We start from the raw sequence: 8,184 nt of genomic DNA on the forward strand, positions 1-8,184 counted from the left end.
CCTACATACCCCAAAGTTCGGTAATGGGGAATCTAACAATAGCTAGATCTCGTGCTTCATTTCCCTCTTGGGTGGTACCCCTTTAGGCTCCTGGAACACATCCCTGTATGTTTGTAACAACTCTTACAGTTGCTATTTTTCTTCTTAGTACAACCCTCTAGGGATGCCTTTGCTCTTACAAATTGTTCTACATATTGATTTTCTCTTAAAAACAATATGACAAACTTCTTGCTAGAACTGATAAGTTTCTTGATTTGGTTGGCACTTACGAATGAAATTTATCACTTGCCTTTGTGTGCATTGATGTTGAATTTTTTCCATCCTTGATGATCTAGTACTGGTTGGCTCTCCTTATGAAGATTGCATCCCACATGTACATGTAGGTACTTCTAAACACCACTCCACTTGCATCAAGGGGAACTACATCTAGTTCTACTTCATTAATAAAATCAACATTGATAGAAAATTTAGTTTTGCGCTGCTTTGCTACCTTTAACTTTTCATCCTTATTTACCCATCCTAATGGATATGGGAATACATGATCATGAAATTCCAATCCCAACTTGTTGATGAACTTTGTTGCAATGAGATTTGTCTAAGATCTTGAGTCAAACAAAGCATCAATATTTGTCTTCTTGACTTGTATCTTTATATGGAAGAGTTTGATCATTCTTTCTCTTATTTTTGCTAAAGACTACTTAGATTCACCTCCTTCTACACTATTGTAAAATCAATCTTCTCAGTCATGTTCAAGTTTCTTTTAACTTGGTTTATTGAATCAGTGGTCATGATATTATTCTTTTTATTATATTTCTTTCTATTCTTTGGGTTAAGATCTCGATGCAACTTCTGACACTTCTCCTCTATATGACTATCAATGTTACAAGGGTGCAGGGATATTTGCACTGGTGTGTTGTGGTTTTCATATTTTTATCTTTTTGTTTTTTCCATTTTTTTCCCCTCCTTAGAAGTGTCTTTCCATTCCTTCTACTACAATCCACTTGATTGTCCTTTCTTTAGGCATGTGTTCTCTAGGTATTGTGTATGTATACAAGACTTGCCCATTAATCTAGGCTTGAACACCATCACTTTCTTCTGCATATCACTGTGTAGACCCCCCAAATACTTGAGTAAATTTTGGTTCTTTTGGGAGATACCCAACATTATGACTGTCTTTCTAAATTTTATGGAGTACTCTTATACAGTTTGCCCCTGCTTCTGCCTAAATTAGTGCCAACAGATCCACTGGTTTTTTGCATACTCAAGATGTCTAAAACCTAGGCATCAAATGTTAGGTATCTAGAGGTTGGGACATTTTCTATCGGGATTTCATCAAGATATTGTTGGAACCCAAGCAGGTTTGGAGGTGCAAGTTCCTAATGTGGTGGGATGATGTGGACAATGGTTGCCACATGTTAGTTGTGTTCTAACTAATGTGACATTGTATGATGGTGACACATGGGAAAATGGACTACCATGTGGCAATGCTATAGATGTTGACATGACACTTGGGGGACAAATTTTCAAATGAGCATAACTTTGTGTACAAAGTTTAGATTTGGATGAAATTTATATTGTTGAAAAGATCTCAACAAGTAGGATATGATGGTAATATTAGAAATGAATTTTAAGGAGGTTGAAGAAAGAGAAATTTTGATAACCCCATCTCCATAAAGTAACCTTGGAAGTTGGGTCTAGTGCCTTGCATCGTTAATTTGGTATTAGGAGGTTGGGTATGTTACATTAATACTTCTAAATAATACTCTCTATGTTTTCAACAAACTAAACAAACTACATAAATTTCAAATGGCCAGATTAATTTTAGACATATCCATATACATTATGTTAATCATCTACAATGTACATACATTGAAAGAGTACTCCAATGAGGAATAAGTGACACCTATTGTGCAAACCACACAATGGAGTTTGAATTTTGACAAGAGGAATCACAATTAGAAAAATGTCATTATCTTATGAATACAATTCACCAATTGGATTCATTGGGATGCACAAATTAAGAACACTACAATCGACATATAGAGAGAATGAAAAGGAAGATGAACACCATTCGTAGTCACAAAACTATGAAAGCTCATGAATACCAATTAGTTTATTAATGTTTAAAATATCAATTTAAGATTTTTAAAAATAATATCCTCATGTTAGTAGACAAAGATGTGCAAGTCAAGGAATCTCTCTAATTCTAAGAAAATTTGATTCAATGGACATGCATTGATTTCAGAGTACATTTTACATCATTTCTAGATCAATGTATCTAGAAATTAACATCCCTATTTATTCAATATAATATAAACATGTTTAAGAATGCATTAAGATATTGGAATAATGAATATAACAATATTTTCAAAAAACCATTAATAAATTGGTAATTAAAATCAAAATAGATGTTATAACTATAAAGTATGTATGTATGCATGTGAATAATTTTTTTTTAAATAAACAAAATTATTACTAATATTTTAGTGTAATAGTTATATGTAATTAGATTATATTTATAATTTATAATTTTTTAATACATATATATAAAATAAAAAGAAGAAGAATAACAAAACAAAATAATATTTTATAAAATTAAATAAATTTACATGATAGTTTATTCATAATATTACAAAATATAACACAACTAAAATTTATAACATAAGCAAATTGATATGATAAGTTAAAATCAACACAATCATATAAATTAAATGATAATGGTTAATAAACATCCACAAACATTTATCTATAAATATCAAAATACATGTTAAAATTAAAATTAAAATTAAAATGAAAAAAATCATAAAAATTATCTAAATTATAACTTTGTTTAAATTTACTATTATTAAAGATAAAAAGAATTAATATATAAGTTAAACATACATATATTTTAAAAAAACAAGTGGCAAGATTTTTAATCATGATGGTGATTAATATAGAGATTTTTAATTTAAAAAAAAACAAGTAGCAAGATTCTTAATCATGATAGTGATTAATATGGAGATTTTTAATCTATAAATAGGCTTTGTTACAATGCCATGACTTATCAATACAATATGCCCAAAAAACTATAACTCATTTCATATGGCACTTGTTCATCACAATATTTTTTTATTAATGAATTTAATTAAAAAGACAAAAATGGCATAACTACTTCGGATTTAAATTTACTAAGAATATTCTAATTTTTTTTTTTTTTATGGAAGTTAAGTTCCTACTGATAATAAAATAAAATTGTGAAAGCCTTATTCCAAAATAGACACGAAATTAATTTTAATTAAAATAATTTATGATTAGATAAATACTATTATAATAAAATTTGAAATTATATATATATATATATATATATATATAATATATATGAAAAACTTTTAAATGTGAATCTAATCTTGTGGAAATACACTTCTTTTCTTTTTATGACAAAAAACCAGAGACAAAATCATATCTCTTGGCTACTTCATTTTCTTACAACATTAACTTGTGAATACAACACAAAAAATTTCACATGGATCAAATTGTTGGTAGTTCGCTCACTTCAAACATGAAGCTAAATAGATCTTGAGTTGATTAGGAAAAACTTTAGCACATATAGTCATTGTGAAAAGGAAATGAGAATGATAAATAGAGTTAGAAGTGAAACTCCATGGAGTCTGGCTCCACCCCATCTTCCAATTCAGATATAGTCATAGTGCCCACTTGGGGTTTCAATGCCTCTTTTGAGAAAGAATCAACCTATATGTTTAACTCCTTGAGAATGTGAGTGAAAGAAGTCCACTTGAAGGAGAACAAATCATCTTATATGTCTAAAAGAAGAGGATGCAAGTAAATATTTTCTATAGTAACCTTTTTGTTCGCTCATTCAGTTACTAATATCAAGTCTCCCAAAACTTGGAGCTTCATGATATTTTGAGTGAAGCAACGGACAATAGAGTTCGAAGGGAAATTAACTCTGCTCTATTATTTGTACCACAACCATGAGAGTATCTAATATGTATACATTGTGATGAATGAGTGAGTGATGGATTCACCAGATAGTTTCCATAGGGGACATCTATTTGGACAAACCCATCATCTTTTTAGTTTGTTATCCCATATGAGTGGTTGTTATTCACGGCCAACCAAAAGGAAATTTTTCATTTTAAAGGGGCATCTAGCTTCCATATAGTACTTTACCACCATTTAGGTTCCTCAATATGAATGGATTCAACATAGATGGCATATTCGAGCTGGCTATGTACTAATCACTATAGGGATTTTTTTTCCATATTAGGTCATCTGCAATGTCCTGTTCAACCTGATAAAATTAGATATGAAAAATCCAACATATGTGTCCCATTCAGAAGCTTCATGTTTTGAGATACCAAGATCATCAAATCACGTCTAGCCTGCTCAGCTCCACAATTGTGGAGACTATGCCATATCCTCTATGCAAGTGTATGTGTCAACCAAATGTAGTTGATTCAGGAGGGGGATGGGGGAATGGGGGACAATATGGATTCATTAACAATAATAAGCCAGGGATCCTATCCCAACTTCACTTTTGTGCCATTAGCAATGTGCAAAGTAGTCAAGGATCTAATCAAGGGAAATGATAAAACTAGAGCCTTTGAAACATTAGATCCTTTGGGATATTTTTGAGGATGATGAAACCAAACATCAAATGTCTAAATGGGATTTATTTAGATTTCATAAACCTGCCCCAAAGGGAGGAGTTTTTTGTTATTTTCCAAAGGTTGTGAGCAACCAAAGCTTTGCTAAAATAGAAGATGTTTTTTATGCCCCACCCCCCTAGTGTTTTTTTGGCTTAACCACTCTTTCCCATTTGACTAGAGGGAAACCACCAAATATTCTCAATCCATCCCAAAGGAAGTGGAAATTGATTTTCAATTTTTTCTTAGAATTATTTTTAGAACATATGTAATTGACATCCAATATACAAGTATGCCTTTAAGGACAACCTTGAGAATGGTAAGATAACCAACTCTGGAGAGTAGGCGATTGACCCATAAGGAGATGCGAGACTATTCTTTTGCAGAGACATTTCCAATATGTAAACTTGTAGTTGTTTAGTTTGAGATAGAACCTGAGATATTTATAACCATTAGCCAAATGTTGATGTTGAAAGGGAAAATAAATAGCTTTGTGAGAAGTAATGTGGCCAAGTGGAGCATGAGAGATAAGGTCAAGAAAAAATAGATGTAATAGGGGTTAACTATTAGATACCGTAATGCCATGAAATTCCCCTTAGACTTGGAATCCATGAGAAATATACTAAGATCCTCGATGATCGGTAGAAAAAGGAGAAAAAAGAGTGAGTAGCCTTAATAGAGACCATAGAAAGCTTTGAAAAAAAGTGAGGGACCTCCATTTATAAGAACAAAAAACGATGTAAACTAAAGACAACACATTATCTAGTTACCTATGTTGATGTCCATTCCCAATTGAAGAAGTACTAGGCTAAGGAAAGTCTAGCTAACCCAATCAAAATATTTATTAAGATCCAACTTGAGTTCTACAACTAGGCGATTCTCATAAATGATGGTGTGAATAACTTCCTAAGCTAATGAAACCACATCATTGATTTACCAACCATGTAGAAACCCTGGTGTTTCTTTAGAAATGATGTCAATTTGGATAGGATTGATTATGTGAGCAATGAATTTAGAAGTAATTTTGTCGATTACATTGTAGCAAGATATCAACCTAAATTCATTGAAAGAGGCCCCATATAATTCTTTTGGAAGCCACACCATTGATTTACCAACCATGTAGAAACCCTGATGGCTCTTTAGAAATGATGCCAATGAGGATAGGCTTTATTCTGTGAGAAATGAATTTAGATGTAATTTTGTCGATTACATTGTAGTAAGTGATCAACCTAAAGTCGTTGAAAGAGGCCCCATCTAATTCTTTTGGAACAATAGGGAGGAAGCTAGAGCTGAATGCACCTAATATTATTCTATATCAATGGGATTCCCGAGCAAATTTGAGGATGTCATTTTTAAGGAAATTGTACAAGTCAACATAGAACTCTATAGGGAGAACATCAAGCCCATGGATTTTCCTCTTTTGCATTGAAAAATAAAAACTTTTACCTCATTTTAAATTACCTCTTCTTCAAGGGAAAGATTCATATCCTCAGTGATCAATTGGGGGAAAAACATGGTGACCTTCAAAATATTCAGAATGGGACAACCAACAGGGTCTTTAAACAGAGATTCAGAGTTCCTAACTCCCTCTGATTCATTGTCTTTAAAGGAGGACATTATTGTTCCATCATGGCCATTAATTTTCCATATGTAGTTTAGGTTCTCTCTATATGATGCATAGTGATGATTTTTTTGTTTTGTTATTATCTCCCTCTTTTATCCATATTATTCCACTTTTTAATATCCATTCAATTTCTAGTTGTTTAAGGAGATTTTTTCTTTCTCATTCAAGAGAACAAAGATGGGCCAAATTATGGTCTATGAAAATGCCTAGGAGTATTCATCATATAGGGAGGAAATACCGTGTTAAACTTCAATAAGTTTGGCCTAATGTTTCTTTCGAAAACTGGAAGACCATTGGTTTTTGGTTGTCCTTAACCTATAAATATTATCAATGAATTGTGTCATGTAGAATACTGAGGAGGAGGCCTCCAAATGGATCCCAAAGTCCTTTACTAATTTATGGAAATCTTTCTCTTAGAACCAACTTTGATTGTATATGAGAAGAAAAGGATGCCTATCCTTATCCAACAACATGATAAGGATAATAGGGAAAATATCCAACATATCTCTCGATAAGACCCAAGATTTAGTGGATATTATAGAGTTTAGGAGCTCGACAATCACTAAGAAACCATCAAGTCCTTTGGAAATAACTTCTTAATTAGTGAGGAAATTTCTCCAAGTCAGAGATATGTTAGAAAGTGCAAGATTGACCAAGTGGAGTTTGTCCAAAAGCATCAAGAAGTAACCACTGAATGTATATGGGTAAGGATGTGAACCATAGACCTATTTTAGTGAGGTTGAAATTCAAATCGCCGCCAAGAATGAGATTTGGCCCATAGAGAGCCCATGGAGTGAAAAGGCTACCCTAATATTGGATTTAGTTTGTATAAGGGCCATATACATTTAGAATAGATAAATTAATTATGATATCCTTAGCCTCTAGGTAGACAAAGATTGTTGAACCAAAGACTAAACTGGAGAGATATTTGAAGGTGAGGCCCCAACCTATCATTAATCCACGAGATAAACAAGTTGAATCTAAAACATACAAGGACAAGTTCTAAAGCCAGGGCTTGGAAGCCTCTCTTGCATAAGGCCAATATATCGTAGTCTCCTAGATTATGATAATTCCAGGCTTGTATGTGTATACTAGATGCTTGAGGGGTATCTTTTTTTGGGATCCCATAATCCCACGAGTGTTAAGGAAGAGAATAATCATTAGGTAATAGATTTGGGGGTTGTTCCTAATCCAAGGGGCCTTGAAATGGTCACTTATTTTCCTTTAGAAATATCTAAAATAATATTTTGGTGGTATTTGATGAGGTGTCATTTTCTTGCCAAAAAAGTATTGAGGATGTGATCTACCATCAAACCCCACAGGAGGAGGAGGCCTCTATAGGGATTGTTGTAGCATTTTTTGGTTTTGGTAAGTTAGAATCAATTAGTCAAAAAATGAAAATATTTTTCAAAAAATGTTAAGCTAGGATATGGACAAAAAGAATATTGAATAAAAAATGTTAGGAAATATTTTGATAAATATGTCCATATCAAAGAAAATGTTAGAATAGATGCCCTAAAAAATGAAGGCAAAAATAAAATGTTAGGTTAGAGAGAAAAGAAAAAAGCAATAAACTCTGAAAGTGTGCAAGTCCAAGTGCCACTACTTTTACTTTATTATGCAAAATAATGGTTGTGTGCAGCTTGTCATAAATGCCACAACCCATGACAGTCAAATAGTTTAATCTTGACTAGTTCATGCTTTAAATTTCATGTTTATAGTTAGAGAATAAAGATCTAGCCAAATTGTTTAATCTTGGCAGATCAATAGTTAGGTAGAGAATAATAAGGAGCTCATCAGTTTAATCTGAGCCCTTGGATGTTATAAGGTTAGAATTAGATAGTTTTCTTTTCAAAATAAAAAGGAAAGAAAAGGGTCTGCTAGCCTAAATGCACCCAATTAAGTGAAGAA

The sequence above is a fragment of the Pinus tabuliformis genome, chromosome 1_2, assembly GCF_031772625.1.
Source record: "Pinus tabuliformis cultivar Carrire ecotype Pingquan chromosome 1_2, CPIR1, whole genome shotgun sequence".
In the NCBI taxonomy this organism is placed as follows: domain Eukaryota; kingdom Viridiplantae; phylum Streptophyta; class Pinopsida; order Pinales; family Pinaceae; genus Pinus; species Pinus tabuliformis.